General features: G+C 39.2%; 1 long non-coding RNA gene across 1 annotated transcript; it reads left to right on the forward strand.

Annotated features, from left to right (window-relative positions):
• The first annotated feature begins 9,078 nt into the window (after positions 1 to 9,078).
• Positions 9,079 to 14,913, forward strand: LOC140322088 (uncharacterized). The gene is made up of 4 exons (XR_011919128.1): positions 9,079 to 9,343; positions 9,426 to 9,508; positions 13,752 to 13,944; positions 14,639 to 14,913. It is a non-coding gene; the product is annotated as an uncharacterized lncRNA (long non-coding RNA).
• The last annotated feature ends 232 nt before the right edge of the window (positions 14,914 to 15,145 follow it).

Genomic DNA, 15,145 nt, shown 5'->3' on the forward strand with positions numbered 1-15,145 from the left:
AAAAAAAGGATCCCTTTGGTTAACTTTCCACGGCATTTTATCTTAATTGCCGCTTTCAGCTAGTCTGGGAGGTTAGAATGATACTGTCCGGTGATACTAGAGCCCTGAGGTAGGTAGTCCACCAACAGAATACTGTCTTTGTCCCAGAGAACGGACGCCATTAATTTTTTGGCTGATTTCGGGGTTCGGAACTTCTTCGGCCGCAGGGACTCGCTGTGGCGCCATGCTTTTGACTGTTCCTTGGTTTCAGGATCGTAGATATGGGGCCAGGTTTCCTCCTCAGCCACTAACCCAGCCAAAAAGTTTTGTGCAGCTAGGGCCAAAACAACTTTGGATGCTTCAACTCATTCCTTCTTATGATCACTGTTCAAACATTTCGGCACCCACTTCACTAAAAGCTTGCGCATGTCTAGGATAGTGGTGATAACAAACCCAACACGCTTCCGTGAGATGTCAAGTATCTGGGTTATCTTTTTTGCGGATATTCGCCTGTCCTCAATAATCAGCTCATGGACAGCATTGCAGGTTGCTGGGTCAGTTGAGATTGGGGGGCGCCCACTATGGGGCTCATCTTCAACAGTGAAATGCCCAGTCTTGAAACAAGATATCCAGGTTTTGACAGTGCTGTAGGAAGAACACTTCTCCCCCAATGTGTGTGACATCTCAGTGTGAATGTCCTTTGCTGACTTTCCCTGGAAAAACAAAAACTTCATGATGGCCCATAACTCCAACAACATGAAACTTGCTTGTGCCTCTGCCATCACAGCTTTTCACTAAAAGTAAAACCAGTTTTAAGAATCGCAAAGTCCTGATAATTGCACAGTTACATACTAAGATATTAGGCTGTCATATGCCCCCACACCCATTTTTCTATTTCATCTGGAAGGGGGCAAAGCCAGGAACTTCTCAGCACCCCCTCGTATGTTTTACTGCAGAAGGGACATCTCCTGTTCCTTTCTGCAATAAAGACCGACCTGCATGCACAGCAATTTTCAAAGTGGAATTTTAGTTGCATTTTATGTGACGCTTTTCAACTCGTTCATTTGTGTCACGTAAACTGATTTGAGAGTCACAAATTGCTCATTGCTGAAAGAACCCCTAGCGACCTCTGGAGGAACCCTGGTTGGGAAATGCTGATCTAGTGTAAAGATATAGAATTGGATCTGTAATATCTTTGCATCCATACAAATTGTTTATGGCTATTTTAGTTGGTAAAGCTCACCACTGGCCTTAGAGGTGTCCAATCTGTGCGATCAAACAGAATGCATCATCTTTCCCATTGAGGGGGGAGCTGATAGGCTGACATCCTGTCAGTGTCATGGGCTGTGGAGTCACAGACAGTTCCGCCAGGGCTGCAAGAGCAATCAGGGGAGCAAAGCCGACAGCTCTGCTCCCCTGATTGCTCTTGCAGCCCTAGAAGAACTGTAGTATGTGTTCTTGGATAGAGATTCTCTATCCAAGAACACTGTGTTCTTGGATAGAGAATCTCTATCCAAGAACACATACGCTAGGGCTGCAAGAGCAATCAAGGGGAGAGCGGAGCTGTCAGCTCTGCTCACCTGATTGCTCTTGCAGTTCTACACAGTCACGAAAATAGCCCGAATTTTACCCCCATAGACTTTAATAGTGTTCAGCATTCAATCACCCGAAAAAATAGCGGGGTATTCAATCAAATAGTGGCCGAATCGAACACTGAACTATTCGACCAACACTACTGAAGAGGGTGGAAAGACAGCCAGCTATGCAAGCACAGGGCAAAAAAGGTAAGTGACAGCTGGTATTTGTGTGTGAATAAGGTAACTGTGCAGGTGTATATATGTGACTGTATGTAAGTGAATGTGTGCTGGGGTTGTATGTATCTGGGTGTGATTGTGTGTTATCGCTAGCTCCTTCTTTTTCTGCATACAACCCAGAAAAAGTTTGGCTGCTGGGAGAGGGAGGCAGGTTGCTGTAGTAGCTTCCTAGGAAGCTATGGTAATGTTCACTTGTAACACTGAGCCTCAATGAACTGAAATCCAATGAAGAACAGTTGGGTTCTGTTTAACTTGTTTGAGCTACCAGCACAAATTGGGCCTGATTTATTATAATTCTAATATCATTTGTTAATACTTTGGCAAAATATTTCAATCCTGGACCAGATCTATGCTTGTTTACTGGATCACCCATGTTCACCTATGTCCTATCTTCTCTAGTCTTGGAGAGCTTTAATAAATTGAGTGAGAAGTTTAAAATGTGCAGCGGAATCAGAGATAACTATTTTATTAGAGGAAAGGAGCCTGTACAACTGTCCAAAAGGTATTGCTGGAGTTCAGCTTTAATGGCCTGCACAATGACAGAGTCCCCACACAAAGGAGATAACATCTAGGGGCATGCAGTGATATTTTTCCTTATTTCCTTCCCAGCAGACTTTAGATTGCAGCAATCTTGTGCAGCTCCTGTGCTTGAAACATTTTGGGAGCTCCTGAGAGAACAAGGAAGTGGCTACCATTATCAATTTATTAATTCCCATGATAATCACCTGAGCATCTTTATATGTTGGGGAAACCATAAAAGCAGGTACAAATAAGACAACCTTAACATAAAAGATAATAAGAGAGAGAAACCAATAAACCAGTAGATCAAAGAGCAGGTAAGTACTCATGCACCTACCACAACCATGGCCCGTGCCTGCTTTTCTCTACCTGCCTCAAGCTGTACAATGTATTTACTGGTCTGTACAGTATACTAACTTTAGGATTAGTACATTTAAGAATGTACTTAATTTTACTGTGCAGAAAAGTTGAGGATCTGTGTACACCCTTGAGATCTAGGATCCAGATCTAGGATTTGAGGACAAACACAGGTAGTTGCAGGCACCATGTAATACCTATACTTCAGCACTTGTTATCTTAGGCATTATTCAGGTAAGGTTAGGTTCATTTTATTGACAACTGTACACGTTTTTATTTGTATAAACTCATTTAGTAATTGATGGTACATTTTTGTAAAATTACAGCCACCATGTCATATTTATATGCTAATGTAAGCCCATTAAAATACTCTCTTTCTTTGTCCCTAGGGTGACTTTCAGTTACTTCATTAAGCATGACATGTTATAAATATATCTGAATTTCTAAAACTGTGACACATAGGCTTGATGCATCCCTTTCTTTACCTTCAGCTAGTTGTCTATGCACCATTACTCCCACTGATTCCAATGATGAAACACTATTCCTTCCATAGATGCCGATAATGGAAATCTATTCGTCCAACTGACACCAACAATAAACACTATTTCTCTTGCTGGTATTAAGGATGGGACACTATTTCCATTGTTGGCACCAAAATTAGGGCAATATTTTTTCAACTGGCAATAATGATAAGACACTATTTTTCCATTGACACCCACAATAAGGTACTATCACTCCAACTGACACCAATGATGAGGCACTATTTCTTTCATTGACACCAATGATGGAGCACTATTCATCCCACAGTTTCAATGATTGGGTACTATTCTTCCCATTGATACCAATACCAGGGAACTGTTCCTCCCACTGATAACAGCTATGGTACACTATTAGTTAAACTGATGATATTTGTTGGGGTAGTTTTTTAATATATATAATGCGCAAAAACATGTAAAAAAGTGAATTTTTTGGTTATCACGTGATCTAAAAACTATTTATTGTACTTTTGAGGATACTGGCATTCTTTGCCAGTAGTGGCTGGCACATGCATATGAATGGAAGTTGCATTTGTTAACGTTTTCAATAGCATTTCCCTATCTGCAGTACATTACATCCATCAGGCTGTCCCATTCAAATTTTGCTTTTTATTAAACTTATAACATATAGAAGAACAAGCAAAACAAGCATAAGTAGCCACAGAAAGAACCTACAATACAAGCTTAAGCACAAGCAGTAAGATAATGTTTATTTTATGTCAGAACTGTCAACACACTACAATACCAGGACAAAGACAAACATATGTATAGATGAAGGTGATGTCCGCTCTCTCCTAGAACAGCTGACCAGGCAGTCAAGCAGTCAAGGCTAACAAAAGCAATCATGCAGGACGCATCACAATGAGCAACACAGAGAAATGTTACATAAACATTTATCAGCATATGATCCTTTGTTAAAAGAAGACAAAATATGAAATGTATTGGGCAACCATAGCTCTAGTCAGTCCAGTAAGAAGGAATTACTGACTTGTTTTGAGAATACTTTAGGACCTTACCTAATGACAGGGTCTCTTTAATATCTATTTGTTTTACCAGCACCACCTCGGGTGTTTGGAACTTGTTTACTTAAAGAATTAGAAGCACTAAAAGAATATTCAGTACCCAAAAGGTTCAAATATGTTGGATTCCTGTGATTTACCTTTGTGTGATGTGGTCCTCTCACCATTGATATTCAAATGAAATGACCATATCAAGATTCCTTAGCCCACAGCAAAATCACCCTTATTGGTAAGTATCTAAGCATAACCTACCTTCTTGGTGCTTCCTAAACAAAACCACTTCCTTTCTGTTCATAAAGCTAAACATACCTGTTGCCTAACCTTAACCTTCTTCCTGATGCCTAACCTCAACCATCCTCCCTATTATGAAACTGTATTGATAAAGTGCCAACATATTACACAGCACTGTACAATAAATAGGGTTCTTCACCCATCTACCTGGTGCCTAACCTTAAGGAGAGGCTAACTTATCCAAAATCTAAGCCTTAATACTAGCCCTCCAAATAACAAGACAAATTAACCTGTCCAGGTAGGACTATTTGATGAGTAGGATGTGTTTATAGTAGATGACTATTTTGCTTTAGAAATGCTGGTAGAATATTTGGTATACAGCAGTATTTTCACTTGTGCACTCTAATTCCCTTCACTGGTGTTCAGCCAAAATTACCTACCCTGTGAAGATTTCCTATCCCAGTACAAAAAAAACCCTCCTTACTACATGAAACCTAAGCTTATATCCTGTTTATTGCCTTCTAAATATACCTTCTGTACCCTTCCTGATAGATAAAGCCACCCCCCCCCCCACACACACACACACACCTTCTTCCTAGCCTCAATTTGCCTTCCCAGTGCCCAAATCCTAACCATTCTGCTTAGTATTTAAACTTAATCCCTCTATCTTGTGCCTAACCTTAAACAGAACCTAACCCCTAACACTAACCCTTGAGATACTGTTTGAAACTAACTGTTTGAAACCAACCCACTAAGTAGGACAGTATGGTGGGTGGGCTGTTTGATAGAACACAGGCCACTAATCCTCTGGTTTGTAACTGCAACTCTACTAATGGAGTGGCCAGCAGATGGAACCACAGTGTCCAAAGCAAAAACAAAGGCTAGGTACACACGTGCAATGGTTCTCATCCGATAATCGTCTCAGGGCTGATATCTGACAAGAATCTGGTGTGTGTACAGCACCTGTCGTCCAAACGAGCGTCCTGGCGGATCCACGAAAGATGGACGACCAACGATCCTAATGGAAGTGAAGGGGGATAGAACGCAGCAGGGTCCTGCTCCATCTTTCAGTCATTGGTCATTGGGAAGGCTTGTGAATGATCCTTTCCAATGACAATTATTGCACGTGTGTATGCAGCCAAAGACATCTGTTGGTTGTCAAACTTCTACTGCTAGCTATACAATAGAGCAAAGGTTCCATTCCAATTACCAGCAGCACTGGTAAATATAAAGCATATATTTTGAAGATAATCTTTTTAGCATTGGTATAATTCTTTGGGGTCATCTTCCCAGGATGCCTTGACTAGTATGAGGGCTGTGCAGTATTATGTGGCGTAAATTGTGATTTATGCTAGGCAGTTTGATCTTCTGCACATCATGGGGGGGTAAAAGGTGACTAGGCAACAGAAAGAATTTGTGGGTAGGTAAAAAGAGAGGAAAAGACTAGGGATTAAATGTTATGATAACGTGAGTGGTTTTACCTCATGACAAATTGCCTTCTATGAATAGATGAAGGATTTTCCCCCTTTTTTTTCTAGTTGCACATCTGATGAGATTTTGTTGCAGGAATATGACAGCTCCTTGTTTTATATAAACCAAATCATACTGGGATCTTCTCCCATTTTGGGAATCAGAGGCTATGTGGCTAGCAGGGTAGTTATGTAAGAATATTTTTTCCATTCAGTTCACCCCTGGCTGTTATGGAAAGTAGGTCACTGCTGACGTCATGTAGGCATTCATCCATCAAGAAGTTTGTGATATTTACAATATTTTACCTTGGCTATTATGAACCTTTTATGTGTACACTAGATAGACAAGGAGAACAGATTACATGACCAATCTTTATAGATCCTAATCTTTTAAAGTAGAACTAGATTCTCACAAAATATCTATTTTTAGGGAGCACTATAGGTAACATAGGTTTCAAACAAAAATTCACTATTAGACCTGAGTGTTGGAATCAGTCCTCTCTCCTCAGTACACTACAGAACACCCCACTCTGTGCTGTAAAGATCTAAAACAAAATTGTCTATAGATAAAATACAGTAAGTGAGCATAACACTGATACAGGAAGGGTGTTATGAGAAGGTAAATAAAGAGAAAAAAAATGAATGCAGCCAATATATCTAAGGACCGGTAAAGGGGGTATAATAAGGAGATATTAGTGATTACTTAAACAGATTGAAAAATACTGAATTAAAAAACAAAAATAAAAAATATAAATTTAAGTTTGTATCTGGGTATTCTAGAGAAGGTGATTGTTCTGTCATACATTTATGGCAAATCAAGGATAGATTACACTTCTTCTCTTATCAGGTGTAAACCAGACAACATTTGCCTAAAGAAGCAATTTACATTTTTAGAAATCCTTTTTGTCCCTTTCGACTTATGTTCTTAACTCAGTAGGAATATGAATAAAAAAATATGAAGATACTAAAAACACTAAAACTACACAGTAAGAGAATAAAAAGAGGATTATAATTGTAATGCAAACAGAGTATTTAAAAGCTTAGCAGTCTATGCTCACAATACAGCTTGGCTTTACTAAAGGACACAATAGATTTCACAACTACAGGGCCAGTGCATGTATCCATCTATATCCATATTTATATACACAATCAGATAGATAGATAGATAAATAGATTCCCCTAAATGTTCACATGGTTATCCTATTAATTATACACTTCTGTTTCTACGGTGTCAATGCTCCATCACTGTACTGTATTTGTGGAGGGGCCGTATTGTCACACTAGGAAGACTGAGACAGGTACAACAATACATTTTGTATAATCAACAGCTCAAATAAGAGCAAATATGAGAAGTTCATTTTTAGGGTCTAAAGCTACGTACACACTTCCAATTATTATCGTTGGTAAACGAACGACGAACGATCCTGCACGATATCTGCGAACGATCGTATAGCACCGATCCTGTACATACAGATAACGACACGATCGTTCGTAGATATTGTACACACAATAGATGCGATCGTTTGAACGATACAGGAAGTTACGTGCACCGCAGGAACGTTCGTTCATCACGCATGCTCAGACCATGGACGATCAATGAACGATCGTACACACGAATGATGGTCAACGATCGTCGTCCAATCCGATCCGCCGGTCCGGTCGTTCATTTCCAACGACTTTCCTCGTTCGTCGGCGTCGTTGGTTACTTTTTTTACGAACGATTTTTGCCCAATCGTTCGTTCGTCGTTCATTTTGAACGATAAAAATTGGAAGTGTGTACGCAGCTTAACTTAGGGGGCATAATTATAAGGAAGTGGTGATAAGTTGCACACTACCACTTTTTTGTTCCCATATTGTTGGAAACAAACCTCATGATCTCCATATAATTAAAATAAAGCCTACTGCTTTAAAAATTTGGCCATCACTGTCTTTTAACACTTTAAGCGATGAACTTCTAAAATTGGCAATCCTGCTGAAAAGTAAAAACATGAAAAATGGTGTTAACGTGAAAATGATCTATGGATATAGCTATTTTTCTGGTGAATAGCCTGTTCCTCTTTATTTTTTAAATATAGCTTAATTTAACATAGTCTTGTTAAAATGCTGACAATGTATTCTTGTTAGAATATATACATTGCATATTTACAGTATGCAGTAATGGTTGATGGTTGTGAGATTCAGAATTTGAGTCATATGAGGCCCCCAAGTGGTAACTTTAAAAAGTTCACTTTGTGCTATCACATACCACTACTGCAGACATTTTTGTTTTCATTTATTTTGTTCTGTTGTTTATTATTAGATGTGAATGTTAGTAGAATAAAGTAAGTAGTAACAGTTTACCAATCCTGTACAACAAAGGAATTGTTGAATGTATGATGGAGCTTTTATTCTGCTTTCAGTGGTAATTATTATGTACAAACATTTCACTGATTATTACACAGGCCAGGAAACCACCCATGGGCATTAATTTATCTTACTCTCCCTCTATGCTCAATTTACATAAGTAAATCAGTTGTAATTTTTTTCTATAGGTAAATTGATTTATTCCCTGGGTTATTTACCCTAGTACTACAACAGTGCATAGAGCACTATACAGTAATTGTCTGAGACAACAGTCTGTGATTGTCTTGGGAAATAAATCTAGCATGTGCATGGCCATTCCCCATGTTATTTAGCTATACCAGATTACTAGATGATCAGCCAAGGACAACAACTTTATTTTTCTTTCTGGGGCACTTTAAGCAGACATTTAGCAGGACTGACTTCCTCACTCTTAATTCCTTATTCTAAATCCCAGACTTCTGACATCAGCTATGCGTAAATCAATCTCTTGAAGCTTCCTCTAGACTAAAGTAAGGGTCCTCAACTCCAGGAGACAGCATGGTAGCTAAGTGATAAAGGTGATTATCAGGGCAAACATTTAAACATTTCTATGCCTCTGCAATACATTTATTTTTTATATTTTATAACATTTAAAAGCACTGAGGGTAAAAATGGATACCTGTTAATCTCTCAAAAATTAATTGTGCACAAAACTCCCTGTTGGAGCTGCTAACATGGTACCATTGATGTACTGAAAGTTCAGCCAGCATTGTCAGCTCTGCCTGCTACCCCCTGTACCATTCTACATGTACACATCGACTCCAGCAAAACAATGCTACCTTGACCCCAATGCCCTTTTCACAGTGGATAAATGGCACTTGGCAGCTGCCATGAAGGAATGTAACAAGCTTGGTGATGATGTCATTGATAAAAAAAGGTGCATTTTACTACAGGAAATCGGTTGAAGAAAATCAAAGCTGATATATCCGAGAATAGAGACGGAGAATTGGAGGGTAGAGCTGGGTAATGCCTTGATATTTTTCAAGTTTTATGGACAGTATTTCAGTGCAGGAAAACAGATAAAAATAAAAGTACTGGTAAATACAATATCCAGAAGGGAAAGGGGGATTGGGGGGAGAGGTGGGTAATGCCTTAACATTTTTCAAGTTTCTTTCATAGTTTTTCAACTGACTGACTTACAGCACAGTGAACCAGTACAGATTCATTTACACCAGCACAGCTAACAAAGAAAACTTTTCATAGTAAGTATTTATAATTGTATTTTTACTTCTTAATGTTTGAAGCTCAGGGATACATTATTTTTATTTCAGTTAACATGTTGATGCCTTAACCTACTTATTGTATGAAAAGGAGGAACTATGATTGCAGTTTTGGAATTCCCCCTCTAAATCCAGCCCTTGCCCCTGCAGGAGGCCCATTTAGAATGGTAAGGGATATAGCAGCTAGCAAATCAGCTGTAGTAAAGTCTTTATCAGCATTCATGCCACTTCTTGAGAATGCGACAGCTGTGTTGTAAGCTATGTCTGACCTCCTTTCTGAGAGCCTCCCCAGTTTAAAGTTTTATGTGCAGTTGTACATCTGTTTGACATGTCTGCATTGCTTTCATGCTCTGCAGTCTGGTCTAAAGCTGAGCTGTACTCTAGTATAATCGAGCCTAACAAACAGCTTCCCTTTTGTCTGCTGAAAAACAATGGAGAGAGCAGGTGGCACTGAGGCCAATGTCAGCTTGATTTCATGATGTCTTAGGCAACTGAATGAACGTTTTCTTCTGCGAAAAGTGTTCTGCTCCTAGGAAAAATGAATGGCAACAGCAGCTGGACACAAAAAAATTACATTTTTATGGAGTATGTCCAAGTTGTAAAACTTGCTAAGAAACCCCAGTAACCTTAAACTTTAACTATCTGAACCTATACGTCCCATAACATCTTTTCATGAACAATATTCATATTAGCAGGCTGTATTAGCCCTGCGGGCTCTGACCGAATTGGCCTTACCAAAGAAATAAATCCACAGAGGTGAGGTGCCATACTGTTGGATCCTAAATGCAATGGGGTCAGCTCTGGGGGGCCTTGGCACTTGTCCTAAGACCAGGCTTCCAAAGTGCAAAATAATACAATCAGATGTTTTGATTCTGAAATACAGTAAGTCTCATTGTGTGGGGAGCTCCCCATAAAGTGGCAGTGTGGAATTCTAAAATGATGTATTAAATTATATTACAATTAATTGAATAAATAATTTTAAATTGCATCTACTAGCAGCCAATCAGTGTGAATGTCATTAAAGTTATGCTTCTGACATCAATGGTTTAAGCTTTTTATATATAAATGTTTTATCATTAAACCCTGTGATGGGAATTCAATATGCATTAAAATTATTGAATAAAATGCAACCTAGGCTATTTTACTGAAGGTCAGGATCTACAAAACATGTCACTTTTAACAATTTAGTAATATAATGGAGTTGGCTTTCAAGAGATTGCAATTGAGCAAGCTCATTTGATTGGCTTTAATGTTGCTGCAGAGTACCATTAGTGTGTTTTAGTGCCTTCTTTCAATCTACACAAAGCTAATCATAGGTTTGATAATCTTTGGCTTGCAGCTCCCAAGAGCATGATGTATTCTCTATAACTGTAAATGACCATATTCTGTCTGCACTATTACTATGACGTTTCTTAGGAAACAAGTGCATGGATTGATACGTGGCTAATCAAAGCTGACACTTACACAGACATCAAATCTCATTTCGCTTTTAAAGTAATGTGGTTAAAATCTTATTAGGTAAAATGGTACTTCAAAACAAATCAAAAAATGTTGAGAAGTTTTCAGGCCAAGCTTGGATAATAAGAAGGATAATAATTCCTAGTGAGATTCTTACTAAATAAATGTAGAATCCATGTGTCTGCAGCAGGGGTATCCCTTTAAAAAGGAAGCCTCTGTAAAGAAGTACATAGACACATACCAACATTACTCTCCATAATGGGGCAGGCTGATAGTCCTAAACCCCCCTGTACTGTCTCTCTTGATTGCGTCCACTCTCAGGGTTGCGTCCTTGGTATGTGGTATGGAAATAAAGCTGGGCGCCAGTCATTTTATTCTTTTCTTTCAGATATAGAATAAAGATACCCAAAAAAGTGTGATACACAAATTTGGGGTTAACCTTCATAACTCAAAACACAGATTACTAGAATTTTCTTTTTATAAATGTCCCGATAAATGTTTGCCTTTTAAGAGTTAGTTAGAAACTGCAACCCTATGAGTTGTCACAATCCCTCTCTAGTAAAGGTTACAAACCTTCCTAAAGCTACATCACAATCTTTTAATTAATAGCAAATCATTTTCCCAATGCCCTGGATCAGCTTTCTGCTTAGTTCTCCCTAGACAATTCATCATACAATATTTTAGTATAAATGCTCCTTTCAGGTAGCTATAATTTTGCTCAATTCAATATACTTTGGCATACAAAGCATCAAGCATTGACCATGTCTGGACAAAGCCCACATCCTATTGTCCTGTCTGGGCAGAGTCCCATAAACATTAACCAAAGGATCCTTTTGGACTAGGCAGGGTCCAGAGTCCATAGACCCTTCTGGAAGCTGCCTCCAAATAATTATCTCCTTCCCTCAGGTGACACCACTAATTAAAGCCCTAAGTGGTTTGTTGAGAATAGAGAAAAATCCATCAACCAGATATAGTTCTTCCCACTCTGTGTGCACTTCAACACAAGCACACAGGAGCAATCCATATCCTGTAGAGTGCAGAAAAAGTAAACAATGCTTAGACTGGCTCCAGCTGGCAAACATAAAAATTAAAACTAGGGGCATTCCAGGCTAATTCGGGGGCCCTAGATAGATGTGTAAGATATGTAAGCTACAAATATATGTATTTGTAAATGTTCAAATACCATGTTCCTGTATTGAGTCTCTCATTTTTAATGTACGTGATTACAGTCAGCCAATATTTGCTCATTTCATACACAGGCTTTGCAACTCTCTTATAGGACTGCTTAGTGCTTGTGCTATGGGGCCCGTTGTCACTTTTGTGTTTCAATGTAGTGTGTTACGGTCCATATAATAATAAATATTGTGAAATTTACCTAAATATGCTGCAAATGCACCATTACAGAGCCAAAATCAAATGTGCACCAAGTGTACACAGCATACAATAGAACACATGCTCTGAGTTCTTTGGTGTTTGCCCACTACTGTATTAGTGCATTCGGGCACCATCCAAGATGAATGCCAATGCAATACAAAGCACACTTTTTTAAGTTTGCTGTAAAACTTTAAGAGAAAGTGTCAGTCTTCAGCACCAATAAGATGTGCTGCAAAAAAACGTGCTGACAAGGAACAAGCTTTTGTTGGGAGGGAGCAGAAAGATGACTTCACCAGTCTCTTGCTGGTCCTTCACTATTTATTCTACATGCTGTGGGTGAGCGGATGACACCACTGTATTCCATAACTCCATCAGCGTGTCATCCACCTGGCTGTGATTTGTTAAGGAATCTCAAACCTGTACGAACATAACAATAAATCGTTTGCCCAGTAAAACACATCTGTAGTACTTGTGTCATAGATACATTTCTGGTAAAATATTTTCTACTGCTGTTCCACAGCTGTGTATTGCTATTAAGCGGGTAAGGTTCTCCTACCAAAACCCACATTCCTTTCTGGAAAGAACTGGCATTGCTCCAGTATAAACATATTTAGCAATTCTAGTTTGTGCAGTCTATATTCTAGGAAATGTTTTATAAAAAGAAATAAACAAAGTACGCCTCCCTTGTTTCCTGCAAGTACATTGGTTACACCCTGCACTGTCAATTGTTGCAGTCTAACTGCTTTAAAACACCATAAATGTACCTGCAGCGGACAGATATTTGCACAAGAAAATCAAATAGAAGATTAGGGACAGTTGTCAACATTCTGTTCTTATCAGTATAGATTTTAGTTAAAAACAAAAACACACATATTCTGGTTAAAAAAAAGGTTAAAATTAGTAACACACTGAACTTTTGTTTAAAGTGTACCTGTAACAATCTTAACAATGCCTCTAGGTGACTGTTCTTTGCTATACAGAGCCAGGGAACACAAAAACCTGGGGTATGTAGGTTCTGGTCTATCATTTCCTATGATTTACTATTAGTTCATGTGTTGACTGACTAAAAACAAGAAGCAGGATAGGGCCAACATCAGCTTGGCTTTTTGACTTCTGATCTTTAATAAAAGTGCCCCCCAGATTTGGGTCACCTGTCATGCTGCAAAAAAAAAAAAAAGATAAAGCTGCAAGCTGGGGTCTGGACGTCTTTATATTGTAATTTACCATTGCTGCTGTATGTTCTGTACGTAGGGAAACACAGCAATAAAAAGATTGTAAAAGAAATAGAATTGAAACAAATGTGTAGCAGTTTAGTTTTTTAGGGCACAAAAGACACTTTATGCCTGTTCGGGTAATTCATCTTTCTCTGCCTTCATGTTTTCTAATTGTGCAGGGATGCCTGGAGTACGAGATAGATGACAGTATTTCCCTATGCAAGAGTTGTGGTATTTGACACCAGTTTGTGGAAGACGGTTGAAGATTAAAGAAGCAGGTCCTGGAAGAACAGGAGGAAATGGCGGCAGTGGTGATGGATGGCCTAGATGTGCACTGGCCTCTGTTGGCAGTTGGAAAGTCTCTCATTAAATGCAAGTATTCATAATATGACCAGAGGACAAACATAGGGCATTGTCGCTCGTTCAGCAGCATGCAAGCCCTTGCAAACTTTGGGGCCTACTATGTTCCTGTTGCCATGTCCAACCCATGTGCAAGTGTTTGCTGCATTCCCCTGTCCTCCCTCTGTATGCAGAGCCCAGCTTGGAAGCATGACAGTGCTAGATACTTATCCTGGCCGGTGCTGGTTCCCCCAACCCGTCTCTCCAGTCCTCCCCTGGTACTGGTATGTCATGTTTACATATGCAGATTCTCATATGTGGCCCCGTATTACATATTGTATACAGTAGGTGATGAACAATAACACATCATCTACAGAATGTAACTTTGGGTTACTTTTAAGTTTTGTCCTTTATTTTGCCCCACATAAAATGTGTTGGGACCTTGTCCCCTAGTGATTAGCGCCCTGTATGTATTCTGTCTAGGGACAAACCTACTTCATGTGTCCCTCAACACCATCTTCCCATCCGCCATGCCTGATCACTGCACCTCATCCCCTTTTTTTCTCTAATAATCAGAGCCGGTTGCTCAGTCACAGTCATCGTTCCTAATACAACCATTTCCGGTGATAATTTCTGGGTGTCTGTAGCGCCCTTTAGACCGCCAATGTTTTACATTGCTGACAGATTTCTTCTCTCAGTGACAACCATCCATTCTTCTTCATCACAGAAACAGGAAGTCAGACTGAGGTCACAGAAATAAAATCTTACACGAATGTCAACCAGTTCTGCTTTCTACGGAAAAATAAAAATGATTTGGCTTGTCTTAAGGTGATTTGTGTTATCCTGTGACCAGCACAATTTCTTGAGTATTTACCAGAAGTACAAACTTTATTAAAGGAGCGATGTTACATAAAGAGATTTATTGCGAAGCAAATCACTCCACAAGCTTTATTTATGTCAAACAAGTGAGCAAGGGAAACACAATAATGTCGTATGTGACTTCGCAACTCGTTGATAGTAAATCGCAGGCAACGCTACTTTGTGAAACAGAAAAGGAAAAAGCTGCTCGTCCCCAGCAACAATGCTGCCGTTACACGACTCTGGTGCATATTAACCTTCATTAAACCCGGAGTGGCCCCCTCAGTTTACAGGCTCTTTGTTGTGTGCTGTAAGTAATAGATATCTATAACACTTCACAGCTAAACTTCAATCTCAGCCCTGAATCATTGCCCAG

The sequence above is a fragment of the Pyxicephalus adspersus genome, chromosome 2 (assembly GCF_032062135.1).
Source record: "Pyxicephalus adspersus chromosome 2, UCB_Pads_2.0, whole genome shotgun sequence".
Taxonomy (NCBI): Eukaryota; Metazoa; Chordata; class Amphibia; order Anura; family Pyxicephalidae; genus Pyxicephalus; species Pyxicephalus adspersus.